The sequence below is a fragment of the Monodelphis domestica genome, chromosome 1, assembly GCF_027887165.1.
Source record: "Monodelphis domestica isolate mMonDom1 chromosome 1, mMonDom1.pri, whole genome shotgun sequence".
Taxonomy (NCBI): Eukaryota; Metazoa; Chordata; class Mammalia; order Didelphimorphia; family Didelphidae; genus Monodelphis; species Monodelphis domestica.
This window is the reverse complement of record NC_077227.1, coordinates 564,553,999-564,566,186: the sequence shown is the minus strand read 5'-3', so window position 1 is coordinate 564,566,186 and position 12,188 is coordinate 564,553,999.

The following is a 12,188-nucleotide window of genomic DNA, read 5'->3' as shown; positions in this document are numbered from 1 at the left end:
CTCAGAGGATTATATTTTGTTGTCAGAATTTAAGGAATTCAAGGCTGGGCACCAGGCGGGAGTTTGAGGTACATGGGACTTTCATGATATGTATATGGCCATCCACTTAATCTGGAAGTAGGTTTGATTAGTGGCATTCATTAATTTGCTCTTCATTTAAGAAAAAAAATTGTTGGGATATTTCTCCTCAAAATATTTTTATGACTCTAGAGAAGTGGGCATTTTATGAAAAATCTCATTATAGTGTGAACATTCTGATATAGCACAAATTTCTTCCCTTGTCTGGATCTCAAGGTCTTCGTGGCAAAATAAGGATGTCAAGTTACATCCTACAAAGTTCTGGCAGTCTATGACTAGGCACATGACTGCAAATACTAAATCTCTGTCCTTAGCATTTCTTCTGAGCATTCCTATTTAAAATAGCTACCCCTCCCAGGATTGCAGAATCAACATTCCAAGGGACAGTGGATAGTCAGGTACCTTGCACAGATAACTAAATATATCAGACCCTTAATAAATATTTTTCAGCAAATAAATTCACCTAACAAATATTTCTTAAGCACCTACTGTATAGAGCATGCCTGTTTCCATGCAAAACAAAGTACCATGTGAAGACAAAACAATGAATGTCTTCACTCTCTAAAAGTTCCCAGGGAATAATATGATAAGTAAGTACAAAGCAATATGAAATCCATCAATTGGGGAATGGTAGAACAAGCTGTGTTATATGATTGTAATGGAATACTATTGTGCCATAAGAAATGGTGAATAGCACTATCACAACAAAACCTGGAGTTATGTGAAATGATGCAAAGTGAAATGAGCAGGACCAGGAGAACACTGTATATAGTAACAACAATAATGTACTATGATCAACTGTGAATAACTTAACTGCTTTCAGCAATGCAAGAATCCATGACTACTCCATGGGACCCATGAAAAAGGCTATTCAGCAGTGTAGAAGTATCTTATGGAATCTGAATGTAGATTTAAGTATACAATTTTTCTTTTCATTTTCTTCATATGTTTCTTCTTGTATGTTATATGTGTCTTCTCTTACAACATGAATATAGAAATATATATTGTATGAAAGCACATGTGTAACCTATATCATATTACCTGTTGTCTGAGGGAGTGGAGAGGAGAGGGAATGGAGATGGAGAAAATATGGATCACAATATGTCAGAAAAAGATTACTAAAATTGCATTGCCATATAATTAGGAAAATATAATAAAAAGAAAATAAAAAACCTAAACCAATATGTAGACAAAGCATTAGCAATGTTTGATGATTGAAGCAAATCAGAAAAATTTTTTTTATAGAGGACTAGAGGTTTGGTTTAATGGAAGTCAAACTCTTTGAGTAGTAGATATGAAAGGGAGAGCATTTGAGATGTGGAGGCAGATAGTTCAACCTTACCAAATCAGGGGTAGGATGGTGAATTGAATTTATTTTGATGAGAGATAGAGTAAATAAAAATGAATAATATGAAATAAGTTAGAAAAGTAGGTTAGAGTCAGACTGTAGAGAACCAAAAATAATAAACTGACAAGGTTCTAAAGAATGCACAATACAAAAACATACATATATACAAATAATTCTGTTCAGTGTGAGGAACTTCTAGCATGGAAACTCTTAACATTGATAAAGAAAAATAACTCATCTCCAATTTTTCATCATATTCAGAATACATAGCTATATACATGTATATTAACACTTATAATAAATTTAAGGGAATTCCCACTACTAATCCAGGTTAATAATATATATGTATAATATTTATGTACATATTATTTTGTCATCTGTGAGGACCTCCCAGGATGGAAATTGCTTCCATTGAAGCATATCATATATATCTCATAGTTTTTATAAACATACATGTTCATATATAGATATATGCAATCATATATACTTATATACACATATATGCCAAATTCATATATGCACACATGAGTTTATAAATATATATGCATACACTGATATATTTCAAAGACTATAAGTCTTTTAAAATAAGACTATAAGTCTTTCTATACATATAAACATATAAAATATTAGCTATGATTCTATTGTTAAAGGGGATTCCTTTTGAGGAAAATCCCTCTGCCAATTCACATTATTTATTGTTATGCAACTTATAGTTTAAGTATTGTGCCACTTGCATATGTGGCACACACACATACACACACACACACGCACACATATATACACATACATTGCAGTATTTTATATTGGTTTTGAAATCAAGCAGACCAGAGTTCAAGAGATCTCCATGACACATACTGACTATGATTATAGCAAGTCACTTAACATATGACTTCTCCTTAGGACTTTTTAAGACTATAAAGTTTTAGATAAGATTCTAAATCTGCACCAGTAAAATAAAGGTTCTTACTAGGAGTGAACCTTGACCAGCAAAATCAAAGATGGCAATGCATACATATGTATGTTTATACATCTAAAACTATAATTTATATATTTGATATTGATCTATATCAATGGAAGCATTTCCATCCTGGGAGTTCTGTAAGTTAATAAAATCACAAGTCTGAGGTATATATTCATGTGTCTACATATGTCTGCATTTATCTGTGTGTGTGCATGTTTGTGCACATGAGGGAGAGAGAGAGTCACAGAGAGACAGAAAGAGAGAGACAGACAGACAGACAGACAGAATTCCTATAATTTATCCAACTACAAATTTGGGATTTTGAAGGGTAAAGATTGTCTAAAACTATACAGTATACTCTTCTGTTCCCTTTCTATGTATTTCTTCCTATCTTTTTGGGTCTCTGTCTCTGTCTCTTATCTCTATTTAATTGTTGTCTCATTTCCTTGTTCTTATTGTTTCAGTTGTAGAATATAAACTTCTAAAACTTATGTTTAAGGCTTTTCATATTATAGCTTCCATTTCTGATTAGCAAAATAATTTTATGAAGATATAGTAGAACTATCATAAAAGCACTCATAATATATACATAATTGTATATATGTAGCATTTATATTTATTTATGTATATATAAATGTGTGTCTATAAATAAATATATTTATACATACACCTATATAACAAGGAGAACCTTGTTAAATTAATAAACAATAAAGATAAAATAAATAAACAAAGCCATTATTTGGAGAAATTTAAATTTTATTTTCTACTCTAGAGAAATGTTTTGAGTGGATATTTTATGTGTGTGTATATGTATATGTATTTACATATGCATGCGTGTGTATGGATAATTGTGTGTTTTTGAGCGAGGTAATTGATATCTTTTTGAGACCTACGAGTGTGTGAAATACCTTTCTCAGCCCAAATTAAGCAAGTTATGTTGTTTGTGAAGTCTTCCATTCATCCCCTGCCCTGGCATTCAATTTCAGAAGCTACACTAACTTTTAAACAAGAGCACTGGCCTATAACATTGACTGTGGGGAAAAAGTCTCTGGTGACTCTGGGTTGGCAGCAGCTGACACTGACAAGGCTGGTTTGCTGTGCCAGCAGCTTGGAAAGCCAAATGACATTAAAAGAAACAGTTCCCTCCCTTCTCTCCCCTCAGCCATATCTGGCTCCTGGAGAATCAGTTGAAATGGTTATTTACATTCATTGTAAAACTTGTGGAGCTCTCATGTGCTAGGAAAGACAATGGTGGGAAAACAAGCCTATAATAAAATGGCTACTTCAGCTTAGGTAATCATATTTCATGCTTATATAATAGACTTTTGCTTTCCTACAAAAATTCTCTTATTTAAAGGTGAAAAAAATAACCGTTTGTCTACTAATATTTAGAGAAGACTACATGACTTCATGAGTTATTCTGAAAAGAAATTAAGCATTATTTTCGATTCAATTAAAATGTTTCTTCACATAATAACTGAATAATAAATGCTTGTTTGGATTGTTTAATAAACATTTGTTAAGTACATAATGAGTCCTGCTAAACTAATCCCTAGTTATTGGATTTAGGTAAATTAGGGATTGTAAGCTCCTTGAGGGCAGGGAATGTTTCATTAGTATAATGTGTCCTTAATATAGCAGCTTCTTAATAAGTGTTTGTTAATTATAATTGGATTTTTAGAGCAAGTTCATATATATATATATATATATGTATATATATATATATATATAGTAAAGATATCTGAAATGATTACTTTTCTTCTCAAGAGAATTTTTCTTTCTTATTTTTTGTAGGTCTTACATTCTTTTTTAGCCCTGAAAATTCCTAAATAGCATAACTTCTGATACAGTAAGAAAACTGTCCTTTTATTATGAGCTCTTGTTTGGTAACTTACCTTTTATGAGAATTGTTCTTCACTGTGGCAGATGGAATATAACCATCAAGAACAGGTGCTGATCACATATGGGCAGGAATATACTCAAGTTAGAAATCTCAATTTGTGTGGAGGGAGTTTGAACCATCTCTTCAGTTTTTAAATGTTTACCCTTTTTACTACCCATCATTAGCCACTGAGATGCTGCTTTAGGTACAGCAGTTATACAAAGATGGATAAATGCATAGGCTGGGAGGGAGGGACCTTAGGGATCACTGAAGCCAATAACTAAGGATACTGGAAGAGGTATTGTTCAGGTTCTGATGGCTAGTTAGTAACAAATCCAGGTCTGGGACCCTGACTTTTTGATTTTCAAACTAGGCATATTCACAGGTGCTCATAGGATATTCTTGCTGTGACAACTATTGGTAGGTAAGTCCCAGAGCCTTTTGTGTAGCACCATCACTTTAGCACTATTCCTTTCTCCAAATTTTGGTCCTGCTTCCAGTCTTGCCCCAGAAAGCCATTATTGTAACAATAGCTTTTGTAGTGGTTGCAGACTTGTCTCCTTAGCAGTCACAGCTGCTGAAGGTCCAGAAAAGAAAGTTCTCCATGCCAATGTCCTTGACACTGTTAAATAGTACAACATCAGAAAAAGATATGACACTAATAAAGTTCATGGAAATGAAGATGCATGATCCTCAGCCTTGCCACTGAACCCTGGGACTTTTCCCCTTACTTGGTACTGAATTTTCTTCTATATATTTTTCTACCTATTTAGAATGTGAACTACTCAAAAGCAGGGAATATTTCATTTATTATGTGAATCTCTAGTGCTTTGAAAGTAGTGATAAATGGTCTTTTATTCACTGACAAACACAAGGAGAAGTTCAGAAATTATGCAAGAGGCACATTTTGAATCCTGTGTTGGACACATGAAGTTTCAGAGAAATTCTGATTTCTTTGTGGCCACTGTCCATCCCTGTTTGAAATCCTGAATAGGTCTAGTCTCAGGCAAAATGTAAACTAAACATATTCTGTTTTTCTGTCCATAGCAGCAACATCCCTTTCCCTTTTTTCTCCTTTTCAGTGAATGTATATTTTCATATTCTCTCTTCACTCCTCTTTTACCTCAGAACCACTTTTCAAGAAAGGAACTTAAAAAATAATTTACACTGAGTTTTGATGGCTGGATAAGGTTTAATATACTACCCTTCCCAGTGATATTTGGTCTTTACCAAAGGATAAAGACTTGATCTAAAGTAATGTGAAGTGAGTAGAAGGACAGACTTGGAGTCAGAAAGATCTGACTTCAAATCTTATCTCAGACACTAACTGTGTGACTCTGGGCAAACTTAACTCTGTTTACCTCAGTTCTCTTGACTGGAAAAAGAATGAGAGAAGGAAATAGAAAACCATTCTAGTATCTTTGCCAAGAAAACCCATAATGGGGTCATGAAGAGTCAGGGTTGACTGAAACAACTGAACAACAACAGACGATAGGAGAAGAATGGGGTGGGGATAAAGGAATGAAGAGATAGTCTTAGAACCATTAAATAAAAGAAAATTGGCAGTGATCTATTCAGTTTGGGAAGAAAGATGGGGTTGTGTGGCAACTCAATATACCTCTTCAAACCTCATTCCTTCACCATAAATATATATATATATAAATATATATATATATATATATATATGATTATATCCATCACATTGACTACTTGCTTTTCAAGCACAAAATTATATCATTATAGAATATGAGTTCTGGCAAAATGCCAAGTGATCACAAATTAACCCTTGCAAGCATTAAATCTTGATCCAGAGAGACCTCATTGATAAATTGGAATGCTTCTGTTTTCATGTAAAAACATTCATTTATTTAACTTAAACACATTTATCAAGTATCTGTTGAGTGTAGAGCTTGGTAGTAGGGATATGTAAATAGGAACAAGACATGTTCTCTGTTTTTTATAAAGATGATAGACCAGCAAAGAGTGGAATATGAAGGTACAGGAATTTAGGGAAGGAGAGAAATCTACTGGAAAATTGATGATTTAAAGGAGCAAGTGACAAAAGAATTGGATGTGAAGATTGCTGAGAAATAAAGGTATAGAATGAGAATGAACTAAAGACATTCCAGGTTGAAGGTACAACTTGAACAAAGATAAAAATGGGAAAATATGATATATTCTTGAAGCATAGTGAGTTGCCTAATTTTACTCTGAAAGGGAGTAGTAGGATGTAGCTTTGCCCTCTCCTGTAGCTCTTTTATATAACTGCCACTTGACTAGTTTATTTGGATTGGATATTTTACTTCTTTTCTGTACTTGTTCTTTGGTCTAGCCAAACAAATGTAAGAGCACATAGAGTTTTAGAAAAGAGTAGAATAGTTGAAAACTGTTCACTTTCTATATAATAGACTATTCTGACCAGTGATTAGCAACATGCCTAAATCTTTTTCCTTCTCTCAGCCCTGAAAGATAATTTTTCCTTGTAGAGTAAGTGGACTTCATAAACAAATATAGAGAATATGCTGAGGAAATAATATTATTGTGAATCAAGAACACAGGGATCTAGTTTTTATTGCACCCTGCATATCTGGATTGTATTGGACACTCATACTTCTCTGAGGCTCTGTTATACTGTTTGAAAAATGAAATAATCAAATTTCTTACTTGAAGGATGTTCAGTACCATGTACCAAATACTTTAAATCTGTGTGCTGTTCAAAAGGCTGAAGAAATTTTTATCTACCTCTTCCCCTAACACCTTGTTTCTCTTTTTATTCATACTGACTTTTCAGTTTAGTCCCCCACATAACTCTTTTCTCTGGTCTATAGAAAATTCTAAAGACCCAGCAATCTGAGGAAAATCACTACTGTCAAAAGAAAACACTTATTTCAATTTGGAGTCATTTGTGAAATTCTAGGAAAGACAGAAAGTCTGGGTAAAGATCTATACTGATCACAATGAATATTATGGAGTGCTGTTAGTAAAAGATTCTGGTTGGAAAAGAGGGAAAGTATCCTTTAAATTTGGCAGATAAGTGGGCTTGATAATCTCAGTGAGTCTGGTCTATATGAAAATCAAGGTGTTGAAGATATATTGGAATAGTACAGAAGCTATTAATGTGACAATAATAATTGTAATTTATTCAACATTTTATGGCTACAAAGCAATCTTAATGTCATACCCTGGCTAGGAAAAATAAACTAATTATCTATATATGTGAGATGTTATATTGACCACAGAAGTAGATCCATAGTTACATAGTCCCTGCACTCAAACTACTTAAAATCTAGACAGTGGAGATAGAATCACAGAATCTAGAGCTGGAAAAAAACCAAGAAACTCTTACAAATGATCTTGTCCAGATTCTTTCCCCAGACAGCATAGAGAATTAACTAACACTAAGTATAATACAGTTTAGAATAAAAATTCATCAAGGTTAACATGAAATGCTACAAGATTCAGTAAAGGAGAAATTATTCGCAACTGGGGACCCTGAGAGAAGAATATATTGTATTGGAACTATTTCACTTTTGTTATTTTCTTTGATCCTCACAACAAACCCTAGGATGATGGTACTAGTTTTTCAATCCTAATTTACAGATAAAGAAAATGGTGTTTAGAAAGATTAACAGAGCCAAAAAAAGGTCAAATGAATACAATATGTAGAATTGAATCTAGATTTATAGGTTTGCCTCACTTAACCCTCTTCCTTTCCAATAAGGGACCTAAATGCTCAGGACTTAAGCAACTCGTACAGAATGAATTTTTCTCTCTTCAGTTCATTAAAGAAGGAGGGGACAGCTGGGTAGCTCAGAGGATTGAGAGCTAGGCTTGGAGATGGGAGGTCCTAGGTTCAAATTTGGCCTCAGATACTGCCCACCTGTGTGATCCTGGGCAGGTCACTAACCCTTCCTCTCTCCCCCCCCCCCAATGCCTAGCCCTTACCACTCTTCTGCCTTACAGCTAATACACAGTATTGATTTCAAGACAGAAGGTAAGTTTTATTTTTTTTTAAAGAAGGAACCAAGAACACTGTATTATCAAGAAGGATAAGAGTTCTTCACAAGGATGACTGAGACTTTATAACCAGGAAGTTGAAGAGAAGTAAAGATGAGGATGGCAGTTGTGATGCCAGCCTGAAGTCAGGTTCGGGTCCCAGGGCAAAATATCATACTTGGGTTCCTCTACTGGAGCTTGTGTTAATGACGGGGTGTTAGGGTCCTCACAATTCTTGGCTCTTTTCAGTGTTTATAACCTTATTTCCAGTATCTCAGGTGAAAATCGTTTGTTTGTTTTTAATTGAAACAATTGTCAGGAAAGGTTGCTTTTATGAAGAAGGAAAGCAAATTAATTGAGCCTTGAAGAAATCTAAAGATTCTGTTAGGTAGAGGTAAAGAGAGGGTACATTTCAGCCATGAGTAATAGCTTAAAGAAAGGCATATAAGGAGGAGATGGATGGAATGCTAATCTTTGGGAAATAATGAGTAGACCAATTTGATTAAAGCATAAAATGCAAGAAGGGGAGTAATGAAAAATAAGCTTTGAAAGGTCAGTTTGGAGCCACTTTGTAAAAAGCTTTTCATGATGAATTAAGGAATTTGTATTGTATACTAGGGGGAATAGATAGCTGTTGAAATTTTTTTTTTATTATAGAGGTAACATGGTGAGATTTGTGCTTTAAGAACTTTTGGTCAATTTGTTGAAACTTGAACTCAGGAATTAAGCATTGGAATTTTCCTGTATTTCTATACATACACACACACACACACACACACACACACACACACACACACACACACACACACACACATATATATATATATATATATAATATAATATAAAAAATATATACATAGAGAGAGTGCCTATCTAGGGATTTACTCCAATGGATGATGGGAAAGAATAGTATAGTAAGCATAAGGCAGATACAGTATATTTAACCTTCCTGAATGAATAAAACTATTCTTTCTTCTTATAGTAGTAGAGAGTGGCTTGTATGGGATAACTTAAAGAGTTCTGAAATGTGTCCATTGATCAAAATTTCTCCATCACTCCCCATTGAGATTCACGAAATCTCACCAGGAGATATTTATTGCTTTTGAATTTGAAAGCTGAACCTTTGAACTGAATTGAATTCTGAATATTCTAGACTTGTGATTTTGGTGATATATGGAAATAACCGTGAGAGGGATTCCTCTTCAAATGTTCAGCATCTATTCTGAATATATAGTCTTAGAATTCTTGGGCAAAGAATGGTTAAGTGTTTGCTCTTGTTGCTCAGTGTTACCCAGCTACTTAGCTAGAAATGGAATTTGCACTTTGTTTTAATGACTCCAAGTAAACTTACAAGCACTATAACACATTATGTATCTGAAACTGTTGAAAAAGATGCAAGAAAATGAGAGAAGAGCAAAACCAAAAAATCTTTCTAACATAACTTGGAAAGAGATTTGTTTACAAGGTCAGGGCAAGATTTGGTTTCATAATTTTGCTTAGTGACCAGTTTTCTGTAATCTTACCAAGTCAATAATTGGATCTTCAAATCATTCCAATCACTTCCTTTTTTCAACAAATTTATTAATATACCATAAATTTACTAGAGTTTCTTTCAAAAGAATCCTTGACAGGATCATGGAGAATAAAGGAACTGTAGTATAAGAAGATACTTATTATATTTGGAGTTAGAGGACCAACATCTAAATTTTGACTCTGTTACATTTGTGTCTTTAGGAAATGGCATTTACCTTCTCTGGGTGTAGATTTTTCATTGTCTCTACAATGAGAGAAAAGATGATCTCTAAAGAAATCTTCCAACTCTGAAATGTAACCTTGAACAAGTTTCTTGATCTCCTTGAGCCTTAGCTACTTCATCTCCAAAAATCAAGAATTCAGACTAGATGATCTCTGATGTCCCTATTAGCTCAAACTGTATCTAGCTTCTAGCAGTGACCACCACTGTGTCATACAAATGTTTTTGTTCAAAATTTTTCAGTTATGTCTGACTCTTTCTGAGCCCATTTGGGGTTTTGTTGGCAAAAGTACTATTGTAGTTTCCCATTTTCTTCTGCAAGTTATTTTAAAGATGGGGAAACTGAGGCAAATGTTAAGTGATTTGCCTAGGATAATGTTACCAGTAAATGCCTTTAGGCCAGATTTGAACTCAGGAAAATGAATTTTTTCTCACTTCAGGCCCACCACTCTCTTCTCTGCACCACCTAGCTCCCCAAAGTTTATTCTCATTCATTCCCGTTACTTCTTTCCATAGAGCAGGCTTTATTCTCAGGGGCTTGATTTTGGGTCTTATTTTTAAAACCTCTGAGTCTGACTATTCATTTAAGTACTTTAGTGCTCTTCAGTTTTCTACATCTCTCATTCAGGCAAGTAACTTCCTTACTTGTTTGAAACAGATGTGTGCGTGGCTGGGTTTCTGGAACAGCTGAGCCATATTTGCTGCTATATCTTCCTGTTTTGTTCAATGGCCTTTTGGAGCTTGGCAGAATTACTTTTAATTATCTCTGCTGCTTCCTTTAATAAGTAGCTTTGAGCAGTTTCCAAAGGCCTCCTCTAATCTTTTTGGGTGGGATTGCTCCTGCTTCTCCAGCACATCTTTAAAGGACAAATTTCACGTGACTCATTTTGCCTCTTGGAACTACTGTTTCATTTTTACAACAGTGCCTTTGCTCAAAGCAAGGTTATATCTACTCTCCTCAAGTCTTTCTCTACTCTATACCATCCCCCATGTGACTGCTAAAGTGCAGAAACCTAAATCATTCCCTTTGCTGTGACAATTTATTAACTTAAGGATCAAATATAATCTCCTCTGACATTTAAGTATCTTCCTAATCCACCCCATTTTATCTTCATAACCCTAAACCTTCTAAACGCCACTCTGGTCCAGTCTTAGTGGTCTTTTCTTCTTGCTATTCCTTAACCATAATAATTCAGTTCCAGCCCAACTGTGGGCCTTTTCACTGGCTGTTCCCTATGCCTGAAATGCTCTTACTATATCCTTCCTCCTCTTCGAATTTCTAGCATCTTTAAAAATTCAGTTTAAATGCTCCATTCCATTTGTCTTAGTCCCTTCAACTGTCAGTGACTTTCTCTCTAAAATGGCTTTTCATCTCTTCTTTATGTTATCTGAAATATACTAATTTATATACATGTTTTCTTTTTAATTAGAATGTAAACTACTTGAGGTCAAGAACAGCTTTGACTTAAAAAAAATTTTCCCAGTTTGCAAGTCCAGTGCCTGCAAATTTACTTAGAAAATTCTTATTGATTCATTAGTTGCTCAATTGAGAAATCCTAACATGCTGGGATCAAAATGTTGAAGGGTAAAGAATGAATAAACTATATTACATTTACTTCTTTTTTTTTACTTTGTAAAAATTTTTATTTAATTAGATGAGTTAGAATATATTTTTCCATGGTTACAAGACTCATGTTCTTTCCTTCCCCTCATGTATCTGACGCTCAATTCCACTGAGTTTATCATGTGCCATTGATCAAGACCCATTTCCTTCTTATTAATATTTGTACTAGGGTCATCTTTTAGAGTCCATTTTCCCTGTCATAGCCCCACTGACCCATGTGATCAGGCAGTTGTTTTTCTACTGTGTTTCTTTTCCCAAAGTTCTTCCTCTGAATGTTGAAAGTGTTCTTTCTCATATGTCCTTCCAAATAATATTGGATCACTGAATTGCTTCTAGTAGAGAAGTCCATTACATTTGATTTTACCACAGTGTATCAGTCTCTGTGTATAATGTGCGTCCGGTACTTCTCCTCTTATTCTGTATCAATTCCTGGAGTTCATTCCAGTTCACATAGAATTCCTCCAGTTTATTATTCCTTTGAGCTCAATAGTATTCCGTCACCAACAGATGCAACAATTTGTTCAGCCATTCCCCAATTGGAGGGCA